This window comes from Homalodisca vitripennis, chromosome 8 (genome assembly GCF_021130785.1).
Source record: "Homalodisca vitripennis isolate AUS2020 chromosome 8, UT_GWSS_2.1, whole genome shotgun sequence".
Lineage (NCBI taxonomy): Eukaryota > Metazoa > Arthropoda > Insecta > Hemiptera > Cicadellidae > Homalodisca > Homalodisca vitripennis.
In genome coordinates, this window is record NC_060214.1 from 12,280,242 (window position 1) to 12,289,911 (window position 9,670).

The following is a 9,670-nucleotide window of genomic DNA, read 5'->3' on the forward strand; positions in this document are numbered from 1 at the left end:
AAAGCACGTCTCAGGCTACATGGCGTCAAAGCTCATCAAATATGGAACTTATAAACACAAACTAATATCATAAACAGTGGAATAAAACCTTGAATACTAATAGACTGTAAAGTATGTGTCTGAGAATTACTACAAAATTTCACATAAAAATTCCAACTTAAGTTTGTATAAATAACAAAAACGTGACTCGTTACCATACAGTATTGATGGCATTTTTGAAAGGACAGAGTCAATGGTACCTTCCAGCAGCTCCAACGTTAAAAAAAGAATTAACTTTAGGAAAGCTGTAACAATCAAATAAACTTTAGCCAATAAAATTTGTACAGACAATATGACATTGAGTTCCAGAACCAAACATAAGGCAGAAGCATCTTTCCTTTATCCTTCCCCTTTCGAGCTTTGTTGTCCTTGTTTCAGATAAGGGGTCATAATAACCCCCAGGATGTCCTAAGATTGATTTTCTCCCCAATCTTCCATCTTCCCTGGTGTGTGTGACAAGTGTTGTGTAGTGGTCTTGCTTAGTTCTGTGCATTGGCATCGTTTGGGTTCATTATTACCAGTCTGGACTTTATGAAGTTGCTGTACCAATAGTTAGTTTATGCCACACATTTTAGTTTTAAGTTTGTATTATGCCTTATGTCCTAAGGCACTTTGACACTTGAGGAAGGGGGTGGATTTCAATCCTTGAAACAGTGTCCTATTTGTGTAACATAGAAACAATAGTGTCACAAAATCAATGTCCAAAATCATATACCCTTTTTAAATTTAGTAATTACATCGAAGAAATTTTACAAATCAAACCCAGTTCTAAGCTATCAATTACTAAGCTGAATTACCAGATTAGACCATGTGATTAACACAGTTAATTTTGAGTTCTTTAACATAATGCCTTATTTACCTAGAATAATAGCAGGCTTAAGCTCAAGACAGAGCTGTAGAGATGTCTGCAAAAATCTGAACATTCTGACGGTTACTTCAATCTACATCTTGAATACGGTACTGTAATGAGTGACAGAAGATGTCCCTAAACAGTGTTGTGCATGAGTATAATACCAGACATGCAGGTCACGGAACAGCCATGTATGAAATAAAACCATTGTAATGCATGAGTAAAGATGCTTATCAAGCTGGTGGACCACTTGAAAGCTGGTGACCCTTTGCTGATGAAGAAGATGTTGCGGAGATTTCAGTTTGCGAATTTCTCACCTAAGTGAATTCTTCTCCTGGAGAGACCATACTGAACAATGAAGGTCTTATTTCTAATTCATTACGTATTTTTGATATCAATGTAACAAATTTGACAACATAACATTTTTTATGAAATTGTAAGAAAAAATATTGTCTATTCTCTACAAAGACATGTACCAATTCAGTTTTAAAATTCAAATTTTATGCTCATGTAGAATCACATATTGCATATGGTATTTATGTTTACAGATGCACCCCTACCGCAACATTACAAAACGTAACAAAACTGTAACAACCTTCTAATTTTTACAAAGAAAAGTAGTAATAAACTTAAATTTGAAGACTGATGAGTCAGTTAAGAATGAATGAATTTCTCTTCAAGTATTAACTGTGCACCAATTGGTAGCAGTGGCAAATATACCTTCTTCCGCTGTCTGCGTTGGGAAAGGCCCCGCCTGGAGGCCACAAGAAAACTCGAGGTTTTTTCGGTGGATACAGTCTGCGAAAAGATGATGGAGGATGAGGGGAACACTGAGATTGTTTGTCACAGTTCGTCCGGGGCATCCTCCTGGAAAAGAAACCCGATCTGGACCGTGAAGTGGCCCAGATCCCTTGACCGAGCGGCTGGATAAGGAGCGAGCCCCACGGGCTTAAGCCAAATTTAGGCCTAGCCTGAAGTAATGTGATAAACAATCCCAGGTTAGAATCCTAAAGAGTAGAGGAGGCTTTTTAGTGGGTAAACCCGTTTTTAGGGGAGTCCCACACTACAGGCTGGCCACCTGCGTGCGTAATTTCATTATTCCAGCCTTTCCTTTAAAAAAAAAATAAATAAATAAAAGTGGCTTAAAATTTAATAAAATGCATAAGAATTAGAGTTTTTTTGTTACTTTTCAGAAAGATTTTCACAAAAATCCCAATTTGGGGGGGGGGGGGAGGAATGCAAATTTGTCCAGACTTAGGGGCTCAAGAAAGTGAAATCTACCTCTGACGGCAGGCAGGTAAGTCATCCACATGAGACCAATCTGAATGGAGGAGATGGGAGTTACCCTACAAATCAAATTTAGAGAGCCACATAACCTAAACACAGGATTGTTTTAAGAAAAAAAAATGTATTACTTATTACAATAATCTCATATATATTACACACATGTATTACTGTCTTTAAGAGATAAATTTCTTTCTTTCTTTTTCCTTGTATAACTCGGGCAATGATAATATGAGAGTTTTTCCTTTAAAAAATCCTCGTTTAACTTTATTACTGCCACAGACATATGCAACTTGCCTCAAAGCACTGAGTCAGCTGATTGCCTTAAGGCATTGCTAACCCCACAACTCACGCCACAAAAAAAAAAAAGAAAATGCTGTGGCAAAATTAATTTGATGAAATCTGTTGAAACGATCGTAATAATTATTATCAAATACTGGGATCTTAATTAATAATCAGAAACAACATTTAACAAAATATTAATTGTTTTATTTTTATTAACAAAACTGTAGTTGAACACACACTTTATAATAATTCTGACATTGGCATTAGTACGTGTAACACTGTAACGTTATCTAAAAAATACAATGACGTCAGTCTTTTATAAAACAATGTGTTGTGTTAATAACAAATTGGTTTTATACAGCTAACATTTTTCCTCACTATTTTATGCATCTGAAAAAAAAAAATACATAGAAAGGACAAAACTAGTTAAATATATGAACGATAACGATTATAAATGCACTTTTCATCAACTTCACTAATTCATAAACATTATATAATATTATGTAATAACTTAAGCCGTACAGTAACAAAATAACAGCAATGTACGTATTTGTATAATACAACAGAACTAAACACTGATATCATACAAGCACCAATAAGGAAGACTTAGGTGCAGTTTCAAAATATTTTTTGATTGATTTAAATGAGCCCTTAACCCTCAAGTGTTGATTTATATTTTCCAAGTGCTGATCAATTTTTACTACCCTGTGCGAACTTGCCGATTTGATTTGATATACTATTTATTTTTCAATTAGGACCTTACTATTATACATCTTTTTAGGAAATTTAGGATGATAATATAAAAATCAATTAAATCAATTACCTTTATTTAAAATCTGTGTATTGACCATTTTTAGTAAAAATTTCAAATTTTTGTTTTTTATTGTTTACTTAGCACTTGTATAGATCACATATTAATAAGTCAAAATAAAAATCCATTACATACTAAATGTTTCCTATTTATTTAATGACAACAGATGCTCAATTGACGTAAATACACCTGACGATATACAATATATATACAGGGTGAGTCTGACCACCCGTGCAGTATTTACAGCTGTCTTAATAACTGACTTCCACACTTTTTCTATCTCTTTTCTCCATAATTTTGGCCTCTCCGAAATCCGTTAAAATTATTTTTCAATTTTGAAAAATGCCCCTAAAGGGCCCAATTTGGGGGGTAGGGGTACTTTTTTGGGGAATTTTCAAATATAAACATGGGTCCTGTGATACATCAATTTAAAGGTCTCATTACACCGAACATTTTGGCGCAAACAAAAGTTAATTATCTTTAAACCGTATGTACAGGGTGTACCAAAACGTTTGAAATAGGACTTTAAAAATAATAAAGTACCGTGTTACCCTACCTACAATACGGAACAAGCTCCAGATTTTTTTTCATAACTTGCTATTGAACCTATTTTTCAATGAAATATGTGGTACGGGCATTTTTCACTGGATTTACTAAATTTCAAAAATATTCACCCAAATGATTCTTCCAGAAGAATAGCTATTGGTTCTGGTATGAGTCAAAGTTCAGTGGTGAGGATCCTGAAAGACAATAAAATGCATCCCTACAAGATGTCCCTGCACCAGAACTTCATGGTGATGATGGCATTCAAATAATGAATTTTTGTTTGTGGGCAAGAGAAAAGTTGCTACAAAATGAACATTTTTTTCGCAATCTACTATGGTGTGACGAAGCTACATTTCGGAGCAACGGCGAAGTTAACCGTCACAACATGAGGTACTGGGCTCATGAGAACCCCCACTGGATACGAGAGGTTGACAACCAGAGGTACTGGACTGTGAAATACTTGGTGTGGTATTGTTGGTAGGAGAATTGTAGGTCACTTTTTCTTTGAAGGACACCTAGATGGTGAGACTTATAACAATTTTTTAATTAATCACTTGCCTAACTTATTAATAGATGTACCTGACGAAGTTGTTGGCAATATGTGGTTTATGCACGACGGTGCTCCGGCTCACTACTCGCACAATGTGCGACAAACGCTTGAATGAAGAATATCCTGGAAGATGGGTTGGAAGAGGTGGTCCAGTTAACTACCCCACCAAGATCCCCTGATTTGACCTGTATGGACTTTTACTTATTAGGTAGGCTGAAAGACTTAGTTTATGTTTTACGACCGACAACACCCCGAAAATATGATGCAGGGAATCCGGAATGCTATAAATTCAATCAGCCACGAAGAAGTGTTGCGAGCTGTAGATAGCTTAAGTTCCAGATTAGAACTGTGTTTAGCAAAATGACGGACTACAATTCGAGCACCTGTACTAGCAAAATCAATGAAAGGTAAGATTATGGCTAGTTCAGAGGTCATTCAGAGCTATTAAGCAAATTTAAAAAATTAAAGAACATATTTTTATTTCATATCATTTAAAAATAATTTGTTACATTTTGTAAACAGACATACGTAATTCAGTTTTTTTCGGCTGCCATTTTTGAAATAGTAAGAGATAGGGGAAAAAAGTTAAATACAAAAAAAGTTTGTTTTAAAAAGACCTTTTATTTGATATAAAATTTATTATATGTTGCTATTTAAGAATTTTGAGTGTTAGGATATTTTTGTATTCTTAAATTTTGAAATATTTTTGAAATTTAGAAAATCCAGTGAAAAATGCCCGTACCACATATTTCATTGAAAAATAGGTCAATAGCAAGTTATGAAAAAAATCTGGAGCTGTTTCCGTATTGTAGGTAGGGTAACACGGTACTGTTATTTTAAAGTCCTATTTCAAAACGTTTTGGTACACCCTGTACATACGGTTAAAGATAATTAACTTTTGTTTGCGCCAAAATGTTCGGTGTAATGAGACCTTTAAAATTGATGTATCACAGGACCCATGTTTATATTTGAAAAATTCCCCAAAAAGTACCCCTACCCCCCAAATTGGGCCCTTTAGGGGCATTTTTTCAAAATTTAAAATAATTTTAAACGGATTCGGAGAGGCCAAATTATGGAGAAAAGAGATAGAAAAAAGTGTGGAAGTCAGTTATTAAGACAGCTGTAAATACTGACTGGTCAGACTCACCCTGTATATATATATATTAATCTTCAATAAGAATTCTTCAGTTATTGTAATAAACATTTTCTATATTTCGGCTTAAGCCGTCTTCAGGAAATTACAAAAATTATATAAATAGGGCTATAAGAACAGAATAAACATAAAACATCAACACAGAAAATGAAAAATAAGAATGAATTATGTACAATGAGTGAACATTATGATTTAATTTTATAAATTCACTTTGTTGACTAAGTCACCTTAAATTTAATCCACTTGGAAATTTTGATTTAGTGACGAGTTGATGGGCTTGTTTCCATGGTTCTCAGACTGTGTGTACTTAAATTTTGTGATATTTTTCTAATTGGTTTCACTGAAAAATGTTTCTTCAAAATTTAAATTATGTATTAAAAGCCATGTGCCACTACAGGTTGCTCTGTTTTTTTATGTTTATATGCATAACCTGTGCCCAGTCATCCTTGTTCTAAGTGAATTTATCGTTGAACCAATATAATCTTTAGGGCATAAACTTGCACTGAATTTGGTAAACAATATTTTTTGATTCACATGTTAAGTCTTCAAAATATACTGTATGATTTTTATATATATTTTATATATATTTATAAATATTTATATATATATATATATTTTATATATATATATATTATATATATATATATATATATATATATATTTATAAAAAATTTATATATATATTTATATATATATAAATAAACAATATATATATATATTGATTGTGTCATATTAATAGAGAATCAATTTCCGAGCAATACTACATAAAATATATCTTGATATGACAAGAATTAACGAAATGACAATTAGTTGATGTTTGAACCATCCCAATTGGACAATTAACACTTGGAGGGTTAATCTTTCAATTTTTAAAGTAAAACATGAAGAATCATCCTTAAGCATTAAAAAAAAATTAAAACCTATCACTAAGCCCAGATACTTTAATTTGTAAGAACTAAAATGAACGTATTTGAACGTAACAATCAAGTTAGCACATGCCCTTTAGATTCCATGTACGCATTTTATGGTTAGACACTTTATATGACTATTCTACAATATATGTAATAAACACTCATTAGAAATTTAACATTTCGGCATCGAAATATTATCTAAACCATTTTTTAGAGTTCAGCTTATTACAATTTTCACTTTGTACTTATCATAGACCACAGGAAGCTTTATTTTTTATTGCAACTCTTTTCAATTCACTATTATTTATATATTGACATTTTTACTGTTGTTTTTTTATTAGTCATGAAACATTGAAAACTAAATAACCCATCTACTCTCTTACACCGGATGATGTGGCCAATTCAGAAAAAAAAAAACAGAACATTGCACTTATTGGTGTTTTTTGGCCTTGGGTTAAAAGTTGCTAGCATAAAACTAGAAAGATGACTTTAGGGTTGGTTTATAAGACTTCAAGAGGCTTATTTATGGGGAGATTTTTAAAATGGACAAAATTAGAACTGTTTACAATCGTGTGCTTTTTTCATATTACAATGTTGTGTGTTGTAATTGGATAATCGTTTTCTGTTGTTATATTTCTATGTTAATCTCGTTATAAAGCAATTTTTTACTTTTACTTTTGCTCTTCAAAAGTGAAACCATACACTGTATTACATGATTAACAATTCTTTGTTCCCTTTTATTTAATTTTACAAGAATAACATTTTAGAACATCCTATAAAACTCAATGCGTTTCAAGTACAAACACACTCAAAAAGAAAATTGCCTTTGGTAAAAACTCATTTATGATATACTGCGTACTTTTAAAACCTATATTTACTAAACAATTACAGTATTTTAATTTGTTTAAATCTTTTGCTTTAGTTTATTATTTAATGTTAAGCATCAAAAGACTGTTTTATATTGTTGTGTGCTCATTGCAAAGAATATATCATATGAATAAGAAGAATTCTGCATAAACTATATACAAAAATATTTAAAAAGATCAACCAACGTACAAATAATGAAATAAAAACAATGATTGCCACAATCACAATGTTTGTGTCTTCAATGAATTTACACGGGATACTATATAACAGGAGTGCCATGAAAAACTGTAAAAATATTTTCATTAAGGACACACAGTAATAACAAATTGAAACTCAAGTATCTACATTATGATAATATATTATAATCTATTAGTATTAACATTTCAACAGGAACATTATATTTTTCTATGGAAGAACTAACGTCGGTGGAAACTGTACAATAAAAAAAATTGTACACTTTCAAACACCTTGAATGAAAAAACAGCAGGTGTAAACTATCATAAAAATGGCTATAAAATGTTCATTCTTCTTTTTTCTCCACAATGACTTTGACTTTGTTTGACTTTCTCCTTTTTTTTATATTGTAGGAAGTCTGTTTTTGACGATGGAAGGATTCTGAAGGAAACAGGATTTTTCCAGATGTTTGCTATAAAAAAATCATTAACACTACATTTTGAGATCTGCAATCTAATCTCTTCTTCAGGTAAATAAATAACCTAACACCTAATTACCAACTAAGTAAATAGTCGTGGATGGTTGGTTGGTAAATGCAGACCTATTGTGACCTATATTCTGTAGTTCAGTTTTAATATTTAGTGTTGTGTTTTTTTTTAAGTTCATGTTTTAGAGTTAGTGAAGTTGACACACACAACGTGGTGGTTGTGATTCCTGATTTATGTGTGTCACAACGCTTTGGTATGATTTGTTAATTTTAACCTAGATTGTAATTTTGCGTTGGGTTAGTTATTTACTTGAAGAACAGATCAGATTGCAGATCTCGAAATGTAGCGTTACTGATTTTTTGTATCACTGAACATTGGTAAATGTCCGGAAAAATACAGATGAATTTCCACAGATTGCATTTCTTTACTGAAAGAAATCAAATGAGGCTATGTATTTCACAGTCGGCGCAAGAGTTGGTTGCGGGGGCCATATTGAACAATACTTTAGAGTGTGTAGAATAGCGTTGTGACCTTGACAATGACACTGACAGCTGCGCAGTGTATGAAGCACCACTCAGTTTGCGCCGCTACCTCCACCTGTTTTGTGATCAGATGCCTTGACAACTTACTTTCCGAACGACCCTCGTATTTTGGAACTCAAAACCGTAAAAAAACAAATGTTTTGTTGTAACCATTTCTGAGATAAAAAAATTAGCAATTTTATTAAATGTTACATGAAAAATCTGACCTTTAAAATAATTCTTTAAAACATTTTTCAATTATTACTGAATGCACCGAAAAGATTTTTGTCAATTACAAGACAAGTCGAGATTGGAACCAGACTTCCATACTTTTATATAATAATAACTTGTGGAAACAAATTGTATTTATATTTTATAGCCACTTTAACTATATAAGACTACTGCAACAGCATACTGCGCTATAAAAAAACCAAAGAGAAAAAAATACACAGACAATAAAACAATACAATTTTTATGATAAAACTACTACTTTACTTCATTGTATCTTAATATTACCTTTGATTTGTATAGACAATACGTTATTTATAAGGCACAAACGACTATGATTTTCTAACGCTATTTTAGAATTACATGTAGAGTAAAGAATGCAACATGCATCTATATCTATGTGATAAAAAAATCTCGGGCATAAAAAATATTGTACACATGTATATGTATGTACATACAGCAGCACGTAGGTACTTAAATAGAATACTATTGAGTTTGAAATCAATATTCAAACAGATCAATCAAGTGAAAGTGATTACATAGAAGTTTAATTACTTTTTTCAACTAAGAACACAATAGATTATAGTTTAATACTGCAACATCATGATCAATAATGCTCAAGTGAATTTATTGTACCGTTTTCAAAATGGTTTGCCATTTAATTTTTCAAAAAAGTTGTGGTAGTGACTCAGAGAAAATATGACGACAGCTGTTTACACTCCAAGACTATGAGTTATTTTAAATTTCCTCCTACTATTTTTGCATTTATTTTAAGTTAAATTGTAATTATTTAAAAATTAAATTAATTTGTAAGTTATGCATTGTTTACATTATGGCAATAATAATTTAACAAACAAGGTCTAAATTAATTGGGTTGAAAGCCAATGATTATCACTAATGGATAGAAAAATCAGCAGGGTTACTTTTAAAACTCCCTTCTAGGGTCCTTATAAATCCCTTCTA